This window comes from Dama dama, chromosome 23 (genome assembly GCF_033118175.1).
Source record: "Dama dama isolate Ldn47 chromosome 23, ASM3311817v1, whole genome shotgun sequence".
NCBI classification, from domain to species: Eukaryota; Metazoa; Chordata; class Mammalia; order Artiodactyla; family Cervidae; genus Dama; species Dama dama.
The window spans coordinates 72,593,503-72,614,669 of NC_083703.1; the positions used below are offsets into that span (position 1 = coordinate 72,593,503).

A 21,167-nucleotide genomic window follows, 5' to 3' on the forward strand; every position below is an offset into this window, starting at 1 on the left:
GGAGTGAATACGGGGGAGGGACACAGGGCCTTCTACAGGGAAAGCTCTGATTTTGTGTTTGGAGGAGATAATATCCTCCCAGGACTTCTCTGAGATGAGAGAATTTGGAAGGACTTAGGGGGCCGGGAGGAAAAGGAATCTCATAGTGATGAAGACCCCCTTCCAATGTGGAGGTCTTATTTGATAGTAGCTGAGAATTTGTGCTGCAGACTTAGGAAGACTTGGGTGAGAGCTCTGTAAGCTGTGTGACATTGGACACGTGACTTTACACTCTGACCCTCAGTCTCCCCATCTATAAAATGAGGATAAGATCAGTTCTATTCTAGCACAATGCTTTGGACAAACATTCCATAAATGCTAGCGATCATCATACCTTTTGCAAAAGGGCCTATGTTGGTATGTGGAGCAGATTTAATTCCTTTTTATTTCACTTCTATGCATTTTTGTAATTCTTCTACCATGAACTTGCTTCAGTTAAATCATAAAAAGTTAACTGGGCAAAAAGGAATAAAATTGAGTGGAAATGTCATTCTAAGCCTGGGCTCCAGTGTGGGGTTGTAGAGCTGGGAACAAGGAAGAGAATCTTAGAGTCTAAACTTCATACACCCTTTACTATTTTAGTAAACTGAGGCCCCAAGACAGAAGGTGATTTGGCAAGTCAGTGGCAGAGCCAACACTAGAACAGTGATTCTGAGGATTGGAAGGAAACTGGGAGGTAACTAGGTCAGCCTTTCCCAAGGCGAAACCGCTCAGACTGGGAGGATTCTATCCTAAGATGTTTGAAAAAATACCAGCTCATAAGTGTTAGTCGCTCAACCATGTCCAACTCTTTGCGACCCCCACGAACTGTAGCCCGCCAGCTTCCTCTGCCCATGAGATTTCCCAAGCAAGAATACTGGAGTGGGCAGCTATTCCCTTCTTCAGGGGATCTCCCCAGCCCAGGGATCGAACCTGGGCCTCCTGCATTGCAGGCAGATTCTTTACTGTCTGAACCACCAGGGCTGGCTCAGAAAGCTGTATAAATTTCAGTATCAGAGAACCTCTCAGAGCCCTTAACACAAGACAATGAATGCCTTGGGCATTCCAAGAGAAGCCTTCAATGTGTTCACATTAATTCATCACAGAGTCCCCTCGGAAACATCAACACTTAGAAAGCTCTCTGTCCCACCACAGAGACATTTTATAGCTTAATACATTCCTAGATTTAAGAAAAAATATATTGATATTTTAAATATTATGATTTTAACAAGTACATTACTGATTGTTTCTGCTATATAGAAAGACAGTTAATTTTTTTTTTTGGCTGTGCCCCATGGCATATGGGATCTTAGTTCCCTAACCAGGGATTGAACCCACATCCCCTATAATGGGAACGCAGCATCCTGACCACTTGACTGCCAGGGAATTCCCTTGAAAGATCGTTAATTTTTTTCACTACCTTTCTCCTTTAAAAAAATTTGTAATATTTCCTAATATTGCAAAAAAATAGAATAATACTGTGAACATGGATGTACCCATCACTCAGCTTTGTCAAATCCTACACACATGACCATATTTTAATGAGATTCATTTTTTCGTTGTTTTAATGATATGAACCCCCCTGCCCCTGCCACCTGTATGCCTCTCTGAGCCCTTGCTTGTTGACAGAGTTGACCCCTGTCAACTTTTGCTGTGCATCATTGCTAGGCATGATTTTTCTTTTTTCTTTTTCTACTTTGGCCACACTGCTTGGCACACAGGGGATCTTTCTTTAGTTCCCTGGCAAGGGATCAAACCCATGCTCCTGTATTGGGAGCACAGAGTCTTAACCACTGGCCTACCAGGGAAGTACCATAGACAAGTTTTAATACTTTTACTCTCAGTTCAGTCACTCAGTCGTGTCCGATTCTTTGCGACCCCATGAATTGGAGCACGCCAGGCCTCCCTGTCCATCACAAACTCCCGGAGTTTACTCAAACACATGTCCATCGAGTCGGTGATGCCATCCAGCCATCTCATCTTCTGTCGTCCCCTTCTCCTCCTGCCCCCAATCCCTCCCAGCATCAAGGTCTTCTCTAGTGAGTCAACTCTTCACATCAGGTGGCCAAAGTATTGGAGTTGAAGCTTCAACATCAGTCTTTCCAATGAACACCCAGGACTGATCTGCTTTAGGATGGTCTGATTGGATCTCCTTGCAGTCAAAGGGACTCTCAAGAGTCTTCTCCAACACCACAGTTCAAAAGCATCAATTCTTTGGTGCTCGGCTTTCTTCACAGTCCAACTCTCACATGGCTACAATACTATATATATATATATATAATATGTTTTATATATTTATATATATTTAGTATATATATAATATATATTGTATATATATAGTATAGTATATATATATAATATATATAATATTAATATATATAATAATGCCATGTATATATATTTGGCATTATTTTGCCTATCTGGAAAAGTTATTCAAATGTTGTATGTATCCTTCATCAACTTCCTTTTATTTCTGGATCTTCCCATACATCTACAAGCAACACTAGAGCACTCACTGAAAATGCTGTGAATGAACATCCCAAAGTATATTTATTCCAGTTTTGGATGATGGAGTTGTTTCCAGTTTTTCACTATTTTAAGCAGTGCTACAAAGGACATCCTTATATCTGTGGGTGAAATTTTCTCTAGGATCATGTGTAGGAGTGGAATTTCTTGATTTCAGGCAATGAGCATCTTTACTTTGATGAGATGTTGATAAACTGGTCAGTCTTGCCCACCAACTACCACTTTGGGTCTTTAGCAGCTAGGAGTTTTAGTCGCTTTGCATCTTCATCTGCACTTGACTCTGAAAGATGATGGATAGAAAATGAGAATTTGCATTTCCCATATAGCTGGAGAGGGAAAAGTTCCTTCTGCCATTTGAATGTGCCTGTTTCTACCCCTTGCCCATTTTCCTATTGCATTACCTACCTTAACTATTTTAAGGGATTATGAATTCTTGATACAAATGCTCTTTCCAGTTGTATTAGTGGAAACTACCTTTAATCTGTCTATCGCTCATCTTTTCACTCTCTTTAGAGTATCTTTGTTGTACAGAAGTTTACAGTTGTAGTTAATTTTGGTTAAATTATAAATAAAGTCAGTACATTTACTAATCTTTTCCTTTATGCTGTGTGCTGTTTTGTGTTTTTGCACTGCCTTGAGATCATTAAGATATTCTGCTATATGTTTTCTATAATTTTTAAATTCATTTCTTATACGTAGGTCTTTATTCCTTAGGAATTGATTTTGTGAGATATATGAAATAGAGATGCCATTATATTTTTCTTCATATGGATAACCAGTTGGTTCAGACCATTTATTGACTTGAACACCCTTTCTTGACTGCTCTGCAATGCCAGTGCTTTTTTAAGTATTAATTTTTTTACATTAAAACTTTTTTATTTTATAGTGGAGTGTAGCTGATTATCAATGTGTATTACTTTCAGATGTATAGCAAAGTGAGTCAGTTATACATCGTGTATCTTTTTTAAATTTATTTTTTAATTGGAGGATGATTGCTTTACAATGTTGTGCTGGTTTCTGCCGTACAAAGTATGTATCTATTCTTTTTCAAATTCTTTTCCCATTTAGGTTATTGCAGAATATTGAGCAGAGTTACCTGTGCTATACAGCAGGTCCTTGTTGGTAATACAATGCCACTGTTTTTGTCTTTCATTTTTGAACACACATAGCTCCATTTCTAGGCTCTCTATACTGTTCCACTTATCTCTAGTAGTCACTTTCAAACAATGAGGAAAAAAAAGATACGTTAACTACAATCATACTAAAACAAAACACTTGATTTTTATTAAAAGTTGAAAAAAGAAATAGTTAAAATTATTTAATAATATTTTATTCACTCCAGTATAGCTGAAATATTATTTCAGTTATCTAATCAATCAAAAATAACTAATGAGGTATTTTTCTTCTTTCATGTACTAGGTCTTCCAAATACAACCCGTATTTTACACGTACAGCACATCTCAATTTGAACTAACCAGATTTCAAATGTTCAGTGGCCGCATGTGGCTAGTGGTTATCATATTGGACAGTGAAGCTCTGGCTTTATGTAGCAGCAGTTCCCAACCTTTTTGGCATTAGTGACCAGTTTCATGGACTTGGGGTGGGGGGCTGGTTTCAGGATGATTCAAGCGCAATACATTTATCATGAATTTTATTTCTAATCTAATGCCACTGTTGATCTGACAGGAGGTACTGGTCTTTGGTCTGGAGGTTGTGGACCCCTACGTAGAGCATGCTCTCCTCATATTATAATTGTTTTTTAAAAAATGATCTTGTCTATTCTCTTCGCTCATTAATATAAATTTTAAGATGAGACTGGACAGGACAGAACAAAGTTTGGAGACCAATGGCTTATTTGTCTCCACTGGATTTCAATAAAGGCAACTACTATATTTTGAGAGTTTGCAATTTTCCAAGTACAGTGCTAAAGGTCTTTGTCCTTTTGGCCTTCTAACTGAAATTACATTGAACTTATTGATTAATTTGGGAAGAATCGACATCTCTGCATAATGAAGCTATTAACCTATAAAACTAGTCAGTTATTTTTACCAGCAAGATGGGTTTCTTTGGGAGCGGCATAGAAGTGCAATTGAGACATGCAACTATGGCAAATCACATGGAAGTCTGATAAAGCAGAGAAGAAAGTCTTCTATAGAGAAGAAGGGGAAGTTGGAATGGGCTGTTCTAAATAGTCCCTTAGAGGAAAGTGGAAATTGGAAGTATAGTGGCTTTCCATTGGCTGAGTTGTGACAGTTTCTCATTGGCTACACTGTTGCCAGGCAAGGAGAAAAGCTTTCTTCCTCCTGTAGTAAAGTAGTGAGTGTCACTTCCTTCCAGAAATGTAAGGTATATCTCTTCCTCTTGGGATCTGCAGCATGAGAGTATGTACATGAGAGCTCCCCCTTCTGGCCTTCTGACTTCATTTTAATGAGGTTTCCCTTTACTAATTTTTTAAAATCCTTCGGACCATGATACATGTATATAAGTGTTTTTATTTTTTTTTAAATAAAGTTCAATAATTTTAATACATAAAGATCTTTTGTTAGATTAATCCTATTGCTCTTGCTATCATAAATACTTTTAAAAATGGAATCTTCTTGTTGATATTAGTGTATACAAACCAACTGCTTTTTGTTTTTTTAAACCAACTGCTTTTGACATACTGAAAATGTATCCAGCAATTGTATTAAATTCTCTTAGTAGATGTTTTAATTTCTGCTTATTGCATCTCTTGGACTTCTAGTAAAATATCAACTAGAAATAGAGTATTTCAAATAGGGTTTACTTTGTCTATGAGTAGCTGAGCCACAAAATAGCAGTAGAAGATTATTCTTCAGGTTATGAAAGTCCAGGGGTAGGCAGTTTAATGTTAGTATGGTGGCTCTTCCCCACAGCAGTCCTCAGGAACCCGTGTTCCTTCCATCCTCATGAGGTCTTCATCCTCATGGTACAGAATGGCTGCCAGAGATCCAGCCACACAGCCATGTTACAGGCAGAAAGATGGAGCAAGAGACAGAGAAGGAAAAGGAATAAAGGCATGTTTCACATGCCTCTTTTCCCCACAACTTTCCTGGAAGTTCCCACATTACATTTCTGATTATACTTCATCAGCCAGAACATATTCACATAATCTCCCCTAGCTTTAAGGAAAGTTTGAGATAAGTTTTTTTGAGGGGGCATCCCTACATTCAAATGAAAATTGAAGGTTATGTTACAAAGGAAGACAAGGAGACAATGTAACACAGGACAGTTAACTTGAAGCCTCTGCCACAGTGGACAACCTTGTTTTATTCTTGACATTTATAAGGGATACTTTGCCCCTTTTAAGTATATCTGCTTTAGGGTTTTGGTAGGTAAGTTTTACTGGTTTTTTTTAAAGTTTGTTCTAAATAAGCTAGACATTTTGCTTGTTTTTTAATCACAATGTTGAATTGTCTTAATTGCTTTTCGGTATCTACTAAGATAATCACTTTTTTTTTCTCTTTTAGTCTGTCGATTTATTAATATTTTAATGTTAAGCCATTTTTGCATTCCTGAAATTAAACCTAAATTTGTCAGGATGAAATACATATATTTTATACATTGATGAAATTTTTAAAAATTGGGGTAAAATATTTACTACATAAAATTTGCTATTTTGGCCATTTTTAAATGTACAATTCTGAGGCACCAAGTACATTCACATTGTTATACAACCTTTACCACCATCCATCTCTTGAATTTTTTAACCTGTCTCCATTAGATAATAACTCTCCATAGCCCCCTCCCAGGTGGCTTCCCGCATAGCTCAGCTGGTAAAGCATCTGCCTGCAATATGGGAGACCTGGGTTCAATTCCTGGGTTGGGAGGTTCCCCTGGAGAAGGAAGTGGCAACCCACTCCAGTATTCTTGCCTGGAGAATCCTATGGACAGAGGAGCCTGGCAGATTACAGTTCATGGGACTGCAAGATCCAACCAATCAATCCTAAAGGAAAGCAGTCCTGAATATTCACTGGAAGGACTGATGCTGAAGCTGAAGCTCCAATACTTGGGCCACCTGATGTGAAGAACCGACTCATTGGAAAAGACCCTGATGCTGGGAAAGATTGAAGGCGGGAGGAGAAGGGGACAAGGATGAGATGGTTGGATGGCATCACCGACGCAATGGACATGAGTTTGAGCAAGCTCCGGGAGTTGGTAATGGACAGGGAGGCCTGGTGTGCTGCAGTCCATGGGTTTGCAAAGAGTCAGACACACTGAGTGACTGAACTGAACTGATCTGACTTTCCTCCCCCAACTCCTAGCAACTGCTCTTCTACTCTATGAATTTGACTACTCAAAGTACCCTTATAAATGGAGTAATGCAGCATTTGTCTTTTTGTGACTGGCTTACTTCACTTTATGAAGAGTTCTCAGGGTTCATCCATGTTGTAGCATTTATCAGAACTTCCTTCATCTTTAAGGCTGAATAATATTCCATCATATATATAAATTCTGGTTTTCATCGACACTTGTGTTGCTTCTGCCTCTGTGTGTGTGTGTGTGTGTGTGTGTGTTCGTTTCTCAGTTGTGTCCAACTCTTTGCAACCCCATGGACTGTACTTTCCAGGCTCCTTTGTCCATAGAATTCTCCAGGCAAGAATACTGGAGTGGGTTGCCATCGCCTTTCCCAGGAGATCTTCCCAATGCAGGGATTGAACCTAGGTCTTTTGCACTGCAGGCAGATTCTTTATCATTTGAGCCACCAGAGAAGCCTATTGTGAATAGTGTTGCTGTGAAATGGTGTAAAAATATGTCATCCAGGCTTTGCTTTCAACTATTTTGGGTATATACCCAGAGTTGTATTGCTGGATCATATGGTAATTCTATTTTTACTTTTTAAAGGAACTGTTATAGTGCTTTCTTTAGTGGCTGCATTATTTTATTTTCTCACCAGCAGTGAGAAAGTGTTCCAATTTCTCCACATCCTTACCAATGCTTATTATCTTTTTTTTTTTTCTCACATCCATCCTAATAGGTGTGAAGTGGTATCTTATTCTAGTTTTGATTTGCATTTCACTAATAATTAGAATTCACAGATGACTCAGCAGGTAAAGAATTCTACAATGCAGGAGATGCAGATGAGGGCTCAGTCCCTGAACTGGGAAGATCCCCTGGAGGACATTGTGGCCACCCACTCCAGTATTCTTGCCTGGATAATCCCATGGACAGAGAAGCCTGGTGGGCTGCAGTCCATGGGGTCACAAAGAGTTGGACACAACTGAACAAGCAAGCAAGCAATGATTAGTGATGTTGAGCATATTTTCATATGCTTCTTGGTCATTCGTATATCTTTTTTGGAATAATGTCTATTTAAATCCTTTGCCTATTTTAAAATCAAGTTTTGTTGTTGCACTATAGGAATTCTTTATATATTCTGAATAATAACCACTTATCAGACAGGATTTACAAATATTTTCTCTCATTTCATGGGTTGTCTTTTCACTTTCTTAATAATGTCCTTTGGCACACAAAATTCTTCATTTCAATGCAGTCCAGTTTATCTATTTTTTCTTTTGTTACCTGTGCTTTTGGTGTTATCTCCAAGAAATAATTGCTAAATCCAGCATCATGAATATTTCTTCCTGTTTTCTTCTAAAAGTTTTATCATTTTGACTCTTACACTTAAGTCTTTAACCCATTTTGTGTTAATTCTTTTATATATGTAAACTAAGGGTCCAGATTCATTTTTTTCACATGTGAATATCCAGTTTTTCCAACATGAATTTGGTTTTGATCACAGTTTAAGGCTTTTGCACCTGGGAAATGCTACTTGGAGTCAACCTTTGATCCGTTGGAAGAATCCTCTCACCATCCTCCCTGACGGTCATTTAGCTTGGGTTTGTCACTTCTAGTGACAGATCACTCACTACTTAATGAAGCAACTTTTCCCCAGGTGGTGCCATTGTATCCAGTAGAAAAATGTTCTTCATTTTAACCACAAATCTTCCTTCCTGTATGATCCATCTTTTGGTCCTAACTTGTCCTGTGGAGCTCTAAGAACAGTGAGCATCCTTTTCCAAAGGAAAGTACTTTGTCTTCAGTAAATAACACAGTAACGTGGTGGGCAACCATGTACTGGGTTTATGTGGTTTATCGCATTTATTCCACAAAGCCATCTATGAAGAGGTCCTCTTATTGATTCCTTTTTCACAGATGAAACAAATAAGGTTTGAAGAACTTATTTTCACAGGGTAGAACAGTTATGAAAACAGAACCATTAATATTTCAAAAGCAGTAGCCTTGACCACTCTGATACACTGCCCCCTCCTCTTCCCCAACAGTCAGCCCAGAACTTTTTTGGTTTTGTTTGTTTCCTTTTTGTTTGGGGGAGTGGGGTGTTGACTGCACCACCCAGCCTTCACTTGAGGATCTTAGTTCCCACACCAGGGATCCAACGCGCCTCCCTGCAGTGGAAGTGCAGAGTCTTTTTTTTTTTTGAAGTGCAGAGTCTTAACCACTGAACCACAGGGAAGTCACAATCCAGAACTCCTTTGGATCGTCAATTATTGGTTTTCTCACCCTGTCCCATCTTAGGAAAATGTGTTTCTATTAAAATTGAAGTCAAACACAATCGTTTGTGTATGGTCGGTGTATATAGAGGGCTTCTTAGCTCATTTCACCAGAGCACTATAGATTCACGAATGGCACATGAGACCGGGTTAGAGGTTTGGGCTGCTGCAGCCAAGTAAAACCACCAGAGCTTTGTCATGCTGCTTGTTGCTAAGGGAGCTCCCTCCCTTCCACACTTTCCAGGTGACTGTTGTGGGGACAAGGTTGACTGGTGGAGATGAGAAGACGATAAAAATTTGAGAAACCATTGGAGGTGGCAAGAACTGGATTTTCTGATGAGTTGATGTAGGGATGGGAGGATTTTGACTTGAATAATTGAGATATGGGGAGTGGTGGACAATGACAATTAACGAAGGTATTATTATTGTTATTTTTTAAAGATTAAGGAAGGGAAAGTGAATTGACCTACTTCACAAAGCTAGGAAACATCCAATTCAGGTGTATTTAACTCCAAAGGTCAAGCTTTTCTCACTCTCCACACATTAATTTTTATAATGGGGGAGGATACTTAATGATATATTATCATTAAATATTAAGATAAAGAAATGACCCTGAAAGCAAATATGACCTTCCACATAGAGCCTCCACAAAGTCTAGGACCCTCATTAAAGACGCTTGCCTGTTGGGACCGGATATTGGGAATACAAATTAGGCGAATGGTGTAATGGGAGCGCGAAACCGGCCTTAGGGAACCAGTTTTTAAATACTGCGTTCTGATTGGTGCAGTGACCACGTGCCGGTGTGTGACTGGAGGAAAGTTTGCCTGCCTCGTAAATAGAACCTCAGAGAATTGTGTCCAACTGTCTTTCGCCGAGTTCGGCGAGTCGTAGTCCATCTGGGCCTGTGATTGGTGGGATTGTAGTACGACGTCGGCTGTGATTGGTGAAGCCCGTGCGTTTTTTGAAGTTTCTGTCAGCTAGTTCCTGCGTTGGCCACTAGGGGGAGCCCGGGACACGCCAAGCGCGGCGCTGCGGAACGTCTAGGCGGCTTCCTCCTGGAAGACCCCGGGCTCAGCGCCGCGCAGGTTCTACCCTGCGCCCCAAGGGCCATCGGGGGACGGAGGTGGGAGGATGGCGTCAGGGCTCCCCGCTCCGGCCCAGGTGGCCACGCTTCTCTGTACGGCCCTTTGGCCCCTTCCCGTCTCTCAGCCCCGCAGAGGACTTTGACTGGCCGAGGGGGTAGGGCTTCGGGTTCGCGAAGGTTTGTGAGGGCCCAGATCCAAATTGCAAAATTGAGTCTGTCAGGTGAGCCTCGGCTGCGCTGTTAGCTCGCCTCAGAGCCCTTCTCTCAAGTTTAACAGCCTCCACTCCCTTTATGACCCTCAGAGGGCTTTTCCTAGGTAGCCTGTCACTGGAGCTTAGAATTGTCCCTTGAAGGTCAAGGTCACTAGCTTGGCGATCACCCAGGACACAGAAGGGTCCTACCATCCCCAGGTGCTATCCACACTGTGCTGTTTGATTGTCTTCACCGCACTTAACTCATGTTTGAAATTCTCTTTTTTATTTACTTCCTTCTGTCTCCACCGCACCTCCCCACCAGGATGTAAGTTCCGTGAGGGAGAAAATAAGGTGGTCAGATCCAATGTAGAATGCACAGTTATGTTTGAAATGGAGGATAAAACAACTGAAGTTTTAAAGTATGAAAATATATATATATATATATATATATATATATGTCCCCTGTGTTAGTTGGTACATACTTGTACTAAAGGAGTTATTCACTGTTTATCTGAAATTCAAATTTAATTGGGCCTCCTGTGTTTTTATTTGTTAATTCAGCAGCCGTGTCTGGGAGGGATCTTAACTGTTCCCCGTGTCACCTCTAGCACCCACGATAGTGCACGTAGAATGTGCTGAATAAATGTCAAATGATTGGATGGGCAAATTTCTTCATTCACTCATCTATTCATCCAACCCATTACATTAACTGCCAGCTGGGTTCTGGGACTTATAAGGGAAAATGAGACATAGTCCAGTGGAGGAGGCAGACAAATAAACAGTAACCACCATGTGATTGAGCTGTGATGATATAAAGTAATAGGGGCTGTGGGAGCACCAAGGGGAGCCCTGACTTGTCTAAGCCAGCAGGACTGCCTGGAGGAAGATGACCTAGGTGGGACTTGGAGGGTGAGGAGGTGAAGAGAGTGGTGTGACAGCTGCTCCAGGCGGAAGGTGTGATGTGTGCAAAGGCCAGAGATAAGTCAGGGGCTATGGGGTTCCGAAAGCTGCATTGGCTGGTGTGGAGGGCAGAAGTGCAGTGTGGAAGGAGCAGTCAGAAAGAGGTAAGAAGGAGACTCAGTCACTGAGCATCAGTACCCACCAGTCAGGTACCACAGTGATTGTACCCATTATGTAGATGAGGAAACTGAGGCTAGGAGAGGGGAAATGCCTGGTCTGGGTTTGTAGTCTGAGTGGGAAAGGCCTAGCTTCAAGCTCAGCTCTGGCAGATTCTGAAGCCTGACTCTTCTAGAAAAGGTTCAGGGTTAAGGATTATAAGTCCAATTGGAGAATGAAGAAGCTGAGGCCCAGAAAGGTGACAGGGCTCTCCCTGTGAAGGTGGCTCCGTCCAGTGTAACCGGAGAGCGCTGAGACAGTACAGCGAGGTGTATGGAGCGGGACAGGGGCGTTCAGGCCGTGGTGTCTCCCGTTTCTGTTTGGGTTGAGTCTCTAGGAATCCCTTACTGAGCCCTTGGCTAATTCCTTGCATGGGTCCCAGGCTGGTCTGCAGTTTCCATGGAGACTGCCTCCATCCATCCCTGAAATCTCATTGTGACCAGTATTAAGAGATTAACTCTGCCTGGCGGCCCTCACAGGGTCTTGAGTGCCAGAGTGGCTGCGGGAGCTCCCTTAAGGATGAAGAGGTTGCCTGCTGTGCGCGACCCCATAACACCAGGAGGAGGATGTCAGACTGGGGCCAGGGCTTCCCCCGGGACCCCTCAGGTATGATCCTGACTCCACATCTACCTGCAGAGGAGGCTGAGGTGGTGGGAGACAGACACAGGGCCAAGGGGAGGAGTATAGATTTTGGAGCAGGGTAGAGATGCTGTCACCTCAGCCCCCAACCCAGGAAGGCCCGGGGCCTTGACAGGCAGACCCTATTCTGATCAAGGCAAGATTCAGATTCCCTTAACAAGGCAAGGGGAGCCTCACAGAGTTTTTTTTTTTTTTTTTTTTAATACTCTGCAGTTTACAGTCATTATTTTTCATTTTTCATTTTATTTTTTGGCTGCACCTTGAGGTATATGGAACCTCTCCAACCAGGGATTGAACCCACAGCTCCTGCAGTGGAAGCCCAGAGTCTTAGCCACTGGATCACTAAAGGAAGTCCACCTCACAGAGCCTTTTAGGGGTGTTTTAAGGCTACCTGAAGACCAGCTTCCTAATCTTCATTTTGCCTTAGGGAAACTGAGGCACAGAATAGGAAAGTAACTTGTCCAAAGTCAGGCAGTCAGTGAACTGAAGCAGGTCAGGAATCCAGAGGGAGCCCTGGGGTTGCCTGAGCAGAAAACATTTGGTTCAAATGTCATTGCCCCCTCTACCATGAATCCCAGATCCTCCTTCCTGACCTCTAGGCATGACATCCCCTCAGCCTCCTCTCCCCTGGGCCTGTCCCATCAGCCAGGCTTCCCTTCCCTCCCCACCTGCCCCCCTCCTCCTGCCTCCCCCACCACCTGCACAGTCTGAGGTTGCCAGAATGTCCCTGGCAGGCTCCACTCCACTGGAGGGCACGGCCACCAGGCCCTAACTGTCCCATGCAGGGGACATCTGCGCACTGGGTCACTATCTGAATGACCTTGGACATTTTTTGTTCCACACTCCAGCCGCTCTGTGACTTCAGGACCTGGACAAGGTGGGGGGCCGTGAGAACCCGTCCTTATCCCATCTCCTCTTGCCAGGCCTGGGTTGGAGAAATTTAGGCCTGGCTCCAAAGCTGTCTGGGCCAGGCTTCCTGGAAGGCCACACTGGGGCAGGAAAACAAACACTGACTCTAGAGCCAAGTAGCCATAGGTCAAATGCTCTTGACTCAGCATTGTGAGCCTCAGTTTCCTCACCTGTGAAAGGGGGCAACAACCCTTCTGTCCTCAAAGCTCGTTCTCATTTGCTATGGGAAAATCTCCAGGTTATACTGGTAAATGAACAAAGTGAGATGCAGAACAGTTTAAGAGGTGGAAGGTGATGTCATATGATCTTATATGTTAGCTGCTGGTAAAGAGCGCCGTGGACCGGTGGACAGGAGGCAGGGGTGGACTCTAGTTTCCTCAAGTGCACCTTTAAATAAAATTATGTATTTATTTATTTATCTGGCTGCACTGGATCTTAGTTGCAGCATGTGGGAGTCTAGTTCTCCCACTAAGGATTGAACCTGGACCCTCTGCTTTGGGAGCGAGGTGTCTTAGCCACTGTACCACCAGAGAAGTCCCTGCACCTTTTATTTTGTTTTGATTTTTGAGTCATGTGAATGTAGTACCAATTAAAAAAGAAATTTACTTTTTTTTTAAAGCAGATTGGGGAAAATATCAAACCATAAGAACAATCGCTCATACTTCAATAACATCTTGGTTAATGTCATATTATTGACAATATGAAGACCCATGAACTAGAACCAGACCCTGAGTCTCTGAATCCTTGACCTAGAAAGGCCCTTGATTTTAAGCCAATTTCATTTTGCCAATAGCAAAATAATAGTCATCAATACCAAGAATCAGGAGCTCCCTACAGGCCCTCCACAGTGCCAAGCACTGTCTGAATAGCATCTCGTTGAATTGGTATTCTGACTTTATGAGGAAGCTATCATGTTCCCATTCTACAGATGGGGAAATGTAGCCTCATTGCAGTTGCAACCAGGAGCTTGTAGAACTTGGATACACATCTAGGCTTTTCCAGCTCCAGAATTTTAAGCCCTCCTATGATGGGTGTCAATCTTGGCTGAATATCAGGATCACCTGGGAACTTTAAAAATTACTCAGAGCCAGCACCCACTCACCCCTAGATTCGATCACTGGACTGTGACAGGATCTGGGCATCAGTATTCTTTAAAGGTTCCAGGTGATTCTAATTCACCATCAGGGTTGAATCTCTGCTTTATGCTAGACAGCTTTTCAAATGGGAAACCAAGGCCAAGGAGGGAAGTGACCTTGCTCAAGGTCACATAGTAGCTGGAAACAGAACTACAGCAGGGCTCACATGGAGATTTTGTGAAAATGAGTGAGTGGTGCGCCACCCCTGGGCAGACAGATCTCCACGGGCGGTTGGCTTGGTAAGTGGAACATGGTTGGATTTACACCTCCACTTGCTCCCTTACCCAGAGGACCTTTGTGCAGTGAGCAACCTGTGCAACTGTACACAGCAACTGTGGCCTGAATCTCAGGGTCCCAAACACTTCAACTCAGTTGCCTCCAGGCAGATCCCTGTAGTCCTTCAGAACGAGGATGGGGGAGACCAAGCGTGGTTCTTGGGACGTGAGTTCATCCCTCACCTGAATACCAGGACCTGCACCCTTCAGACCCAGCAAGAGCTGGGCAGGCCCCATCCAACTCCCAAAGTCACTTCTGCATATAAAGTCACGAACATACCCAGGAGGGAGGAAGGTACACAGGAGGACAGAAACAGCCTCAGCTCAGAAGTCACAAGCCACCTGCCAGAAGGCAGCCTGCAGGGAGGCCCTGCCCACACAGACCCACGTCCTCCTGGCTTCCTTCCTAATCATTCTCTAGACCACACTCTCTATACTACCTCTTGAGCCTTGCAGACAGCATCTCCCATAATGCCCTGCTCTCCAACCAGAGTGGCTTCCATGCCCTTTCACCCTCACCCACCATGTTCTCCAATTCTGGAAGTTTCCTCTGCTTAGGATGCCACCTCTTCCAGGAAGCCCTCTCTGACTACTCTAGCCCAGAGATAGGTCTTCTTTCTGCCTCCTTCCAGCCCTCACAATCCATACACACAGCCCACATGTGTCTTGGGATGGAGCTTATTTTATCATCACACTGGCCACTTTTCATTGAGCATTTACCGTGTGCCAGCCCTGGAAGGGCAGGGTGGCTTGGAGATTAGGAGAACAGACTCTGGAGCCAGACTGCTTGGGTTGGAATCCCAGCTTCTTAGAAGCTGTGTGAGCTCCGGCAGATGATTCAGTCTCTCTGTACCCTGGGTCTATAAGATGGTGATTAAAAACTTGGCTTTACATCGTAGAGTGGTTATGAGGATTGATGAGTTATTTTGTATATGTGTGTGATAAGTTGCTTTGGTTGTGTCCAATTCAGTGTGACCTTATAGACTGCAGCCAGCCATGCTCCTTGATCATGGGATTCTCCAGACAAGAATACTGGAGGGTTGCCATGTCCTCCTTCAGGGGATCTTTCCAACTCAGGGACTGAACCCGTGTCTCTTATGTCTCCTACATTGGCAGGCAGATTCTCTACCACTAGAGCTGCCTGGGAAGCCTGTTAATATGTGAAATGCCCTCAAAACAGCTTTATAAATGTTGACCATGGTTGTCATAGCGTAGATCCCACTCCATTTCATCCTCACTACAACCTTGTGAGTTAGGTACCATTGTTCCCAATTTACAGATGAGAAAACTGAGACCCAGAGAGGTCGAGAGAGTCAGGGCAGGGCTCTGCATCTATTTCTATGGCCTGAATCTTTCAGAGAGAGGATGTGGCTGGGATGGGGTATAACTTTGAGCCTCTGGTTCGCAGCTCATAACTGCTTCTCAGAGGGCCCACAGGACTCCGGGCCAGGTGACACCCTCATCCCCACCCTTCCTCCCTGACTCAGACCTCCCAGTGGCTCTCAGGCACCACTGTGCTTACAGCCAGCCCTGGGAGGGAGGGTAAACAGCGAAGAAGGGCTTTTCAGTGCCATTTTGTTCGCTAACATCCAGGATACATCCCTGAGTACCAGAGAGAGTTCCTGCCTGCTCTAGCCTAGCTGGAGACCCTGGATGACCTTATATTCCTGGACAAGTCATTTCCCCACTCGGCCTCCATCTCCCCATCTGTACGATGAGGCTGAACCGGTGGTTTTCTGATTCTCATTATTCGCAGCTGGCTCCACTTTGAAATGAAATATTAAGGACCAGTGTTCGTAGGCAGACCAGGCAGACAGGGGGTGAAGTAGGGCCTGGGCATAGGCTCCCTTGGCTCCCAGGACCTCAGAACCCATCTGAAAGACCCCAGGCCGCATCCTCCGAAGGGCTCCCTTGGCTCTATACCGCAGGATTCCAGAATCGCAGCTCAAAGCCGCCGCTTTGCATCCCTGTTTGGAAAACTCTCCCCCCCACCTTGCCCCCTCCAGCTGCTTTTATCTCTGTTTGGTAACACAGCAAATTTGCTCAGGACCCAGAGCAGGGGAAACAAGCAGACTGTTGACTCTTGAGCAAAACCTCCCCTTTGGAGAGCAGCAGAGGTGGCTCTGGCTGTGCGTGGGGAGGCTGATGGCCTCTTGCATAACCCAGCATCCTCCTGCCCACCCAGGCCTTTTGCTTTGCAGGGTTAGGGGTGAGGCAAACCGCAAACTCATGCCCAGTTAATTTTTTAAGGCAAAATCAACAGGCTCAGCAATGATTAGCGAGTAGGTAAGTTGGTCTTAATCATGCTGAAGAGAAGGAGGAAGGAGGCTTCCAGGGGCCCAAGGATGGGGCTTAGTTATCAGTTAACCACATAAATGTTTCCTTCCAAGCCCACTGGCCTTCAGCCCTCAGCTTCCTCCTCTTCCTCTCGGAAATATTGAGTTGACCAAAAAGTTCATTTGGGTTTTTTCATAACATCTGACAGAAAAACCCAAACGAACTTTTCTGCCCACCCAGTACTTCCAGGGCATCCCAGCGAGTGGCCATCAGTCCTTGAGGGATCAGACAGCCCACCCTCTGGGGTCCGTAGCAGGCACTGCCAGGGCCCTGGAGTGAAGCAAAGGGCTCCTCGTGGGGCTTGTGGTCTTGTTAAGACCGAGCTCCCCCCAGCCCCCACCCCGCTGCCTCTGCATGATCTTCAGCATGTGTCCTCCATCCTCAGGGCTCAGTGAGGGGCCCTGGGTCTGTTCAATGGCTGCCACTCCCCTGGGGGCCTCAGTTTCTCCATCTGCCAAATGGGTGGGTTGGCTGAGACACCCTGTCCAGTCTTGAAGTTCCGTGACTGGGTTAAACCAACATGGCCTGTGCTCAGGACGAGGAGAGTGGGATGAGCTGTGGTTTTAGGGAGTATGAGGGGGAGAAAAGAAGCCGGGAACAGGGAGGGGGCCTACCTGATATCTGCTGTTGGTACCAGCCAGTGACAGATCCCAGCTCCAGGAAGAGGGCTGTCCTCTCAGGTGGGAGGCATGGGTCCCTGTGGGGTGGGCTAGGGCTGCAGGCATGACCTGACAGACCCCGGTTGGTGCCCCGAGACCTCGAGAGCTGCCAAAGGAAGCCGAAAGGCCACACTGGGCCCTGCTGGCTGCCCAGACTGGAGTTTGGTCAGTGTTTGGGGACCTATATTGTGAGAAAGTTAGGACTTTGTCCACAAACTGGAATTTGAAATTTCAAAGGGGCGAGACTGAAGGGCCCTACCCCGGAGTGGAGATGGCTCTTGGCTTCTTTCCCCCACGACTTTTGTTCTCTGTCTTGATAAGTCCCTCATTCCCTGCACCGCTCCCTGGGTGATGGGTGGGGGAGGAGAGGCTGGAGACCGTGGGGTCGTGAGCATCCAGGGGCCGTGAAGATGCCTGGTGGCCGTGGGGTAGCCGGTGTCTGGAGGATGCCTCTGAACTTGCGCGTGCACCAGGACAGGCTCCTTGGCTTCTCAGACCCCTGAGTGTTCCAGCAGTAACGTGACGATGGGACCACTAGCCACCAGCGCTCAGAAGTCCAAGGTTCTTTCTGGGAGGGAGCAAGGAGGAGGTGAAGCCCTCAAGCTCTGGAGTCAGACTGGGGTTCCAGTTACAGCCCCTCCTCTTACATCAGGTTGGCCTTAGGCAAGAGGCTTCACCTCTTTGAGCCTCAGTTGTGTCCACTACAAAGTGGGACAGATCAGCCGAGAAGAGTGGAAGGGTCTTAGCACCAGGCCTAGCGTGGAATCTTCCTGGAAACATTATTGTCATTGAAAAGAAAAATGCTGTGGTTCAGAATGGCAGCTCCCTTAACTTCTGTCCGCACCATTGGCTTGAGCACCCTGCCCACCACCCCTCCTCCCCAGCCCCTGGCCGCCCAGGGCCCTGCTCACAAAATGCCCCTCTCCTCCTTCCTGAGGTTCCTGCTTCTCCATCTATGACAAGAAGGAGTGGGACCTCCAAGTGAGCTCTGAGGCCTGTTTTCCCCTGGGATCTGGGACATGTTGAGCTTGGGGGTGGGGGGTGGGGGGCGGTGCCGAAGTAAAGAAAAGCTGCAGATTTGATGGCAAAGAGGCCAGGGTTTGCTCAGGGCTGGGCCAGCTGTCCCCGGAGTTCTCCTGTGTGGGGGTCCCGATTCCAGCTAGCTGACTCTGTAGCCAAGGTCAAGGAATCAGTCCCCGCAGTCTCTGCTGTTCCCTGTATGCCTACACTCGGTCATTTCGTGCCCACACCATCCCCCGGGGAAAAGGTGCAAGCCCTCTTGTGCCAAAAGTAAGGTTGAGAAAGCTGGAGCCCAAGGTCGCAGTTTGGGAAGTTGGCAGTGCCTGAGTGTTTTGTTTTTGTTTTTATTTGACTGTGCCCAGTCTCCACGGCGGCACGTGGGATCTTCGATCTTCGTTGCGGCACGCGGACTCTTTCGCTGCGGCAGTGCCTGACTTTTGACCCAGCTCTTTCTGATTTCAAGGTCCACGGTTTATCCTTTGGGGGGGGGGGTGGGGGGGCGGGGAAAGGGCTAAGAACTTTATAGTATTATCCCGTCTCATCTTCACAACAAATTTCAAGTTTGGCTCATTTTACAGAAGGAGAAACTGAGGCTTGGAAATAATGGCTTGCCAGAGACCACAGAGTTGGTAGATCTTAGAGGTGGCCAGTTGTTTATATGAGGGATGTGTATCTAGAAGATACTGTTTGGGATCAGCTAAGGATGGGCTTCCCTGGTAGCTCAGCTGGTAAAGAATCTACCTGCAATGCAGGAGACCCCGGTTCGATTTCTGGGTTGAGGAGATCCCCTGGAGAAGGGATAGGCTGCCCACTCCAGTATTCTTGGGCTTCCCTGCTGGCTCAGCTGGTAAAGAATCTGCCTGCAATGCAGGAGACCTGGGTTCAATCCCTGGCTTGGGAACATCTCCTGGAGAAGGGAATGGCTACCCACTGCAGTATTCTGGCGTGGAGAATTCCATGGGCTGTATAGTCCATGGAGTCTCAAAGACTCAGACACAACTGAGTGACTTTCACTTTCACCTTTTCAAGGCTGGGGCGAGTCGTGTATGTAATAGATTACGCAAGTTCCAGTTCATGGGTGGGTAGATTTACTTATGTGGTAGGTCGTGATTGGTGGGACATGGATGGGGTATGAAATCGTTTTCTGGAATGTACCTCTTAGGCAGTGGATCACCTGTGTTGTGTGTTTGGTAAAACATCTGTGTCCCTGTGTGTGGAGTAACTTACAGTGTACAGGCTGCCCACCCGGTAGCAGACATGCATGTGGCATTGCTGTCTCTATTGATCATAGACTTTATTTAATCTAAGATGCTGTCTATCAAGATCAAAGATTTGTTATTTTTATTATGGATTAAACTTTGACATTCCAGCGACCCCAGCCCACTTTTGGAAATAGGGAACTGCTCCCCTTAGACTGGATGAGACGCCCTGTGTGTAGGTTTGTGAGAGAGTAGCTGTGTGTGGCCTGTCACAGGTGTCAGACAGGTGACAAGATCCAGAGTCAGCCCTAGGTAGCCCCTTCCAGGACTGTCCCTCCTTCTCCTCTATGTTTATCCCTTAGTTGGGTCTCCTGCCCAAAGCTCTTGGAACCAGGCTCAGATGTCCTTGGAGGAACATGGGAGGAATCCACCAGGAGCTGAAGTCTTTTCCATCAGCCCTTATGGAATCTCTGTCCCTCTCTCCCTCCCTCAAGGTCTTGTACTTATCAACAAACAACTGGGCCAGCATCTTCACCCCACTTTACAGATGGGAAAGTTGAGGCCCTTAGAGAGACATGATTTAAACAAAGTTATCTGAATAGTGACAGAGCTAGTTTGTAAATTACCAGGTTCTGCCATCAGTGGGATTCTCCAGGCAAGAATACTGGAGTGGGTTGCCATTCCCTTCTCCAGGGGATCTTCCCCACACAGGGATCGAACCCAGGTCTCCTGCATGGCAGGCAGGTTCTTACCATCTGAGGCACCAGGGAAGCCCTAAATCTGGTCTCCTAATGCCAAATCCAGCCTCTCTTCTCCAGAACAATTGCTGCCCCCAATTATCTAAGCTTCAGGGGGAAGATGGAGGGAGGAGAACAAGGCTACACAGGCAGGCCGGAGAAAGGGCTTCTAATAGTTGGAAGAATGTGAGGAGGAGGCTTTCACACACCCCTCAAACACAAGCCGCCTCTCCCTCCGATGTGCCCATTCATTAATTCACTCACCGTTTCACTCATTCAGTCCTTTACTCACTAATCCACCATTTCACTCACTGATTCATTTCAGTCTTTCAGTAATTCACCTACTCATCAATTCACTCATTCATGTATTAACACACCCTGTCTGTAATTCACCCACTCTTTTTTTTTTAATATTTATTGACTTAGCTGCATCGGGTCTTACTTGCACCATGCAGGATCTCTTGTTATGGTGCATGGACTCTAGTTGTGGCACTCAGGTTCAGTAGTTGAGGTGCAGGCTTAGTTGCTTCAAAGCATGTGGGGTCTAGTTTCCCGACCGGGGCTTGAGCCCGAGTCTCCTGCTTTGCAAGGTGGATTTTTAACCACTGGACCACCAGGGAAGTCCCTCACCCACTCGTTAATTCACTCCTTCATTAATTCACCCACCCACTCACTCATTAATGCCCTCTTTCACTAGTTCACCCACCCTTGCCCTTATTACCAAATCCCTTAGCTTGGCCCTTCCCTCCAACAAAGGAGGACAAGCTCCCAGGCCTCCAGAATCGTAG

General features: G+C 45.5%; 1 protein-coding gene and 1 long non-coding RNA gene across 2 annotated transcripts in view; one reads left to right on the forward strand and one right to left on the reverse strand.

Annotated features, from left to right (window-relative positions):
* Window positions 1–17,600, reverse strand: part of LOC133045138 (uncharacterized) — a 29,806-nt gene extending 12,206 nt beyond the window's left edge. The window contains exon 1 of the long non-coding RNA XR_009690134.1: window positions 17,379–17,600. This is a non-coding gene — a long non-coding RNA (uncharacterized LOC133045138). The remainder of the gene's footprint in view (window positions 1–17,378) is intronic.
* Window positions 1–21,167, forward strand: part of HNF4A (hepatocyte nuclear factor 4 alpha) — a 64,748-nt gene that overhangs the window by 12,580 nt on the left and 31,001 nt on the right. The window lies entirely within an intron of this gene.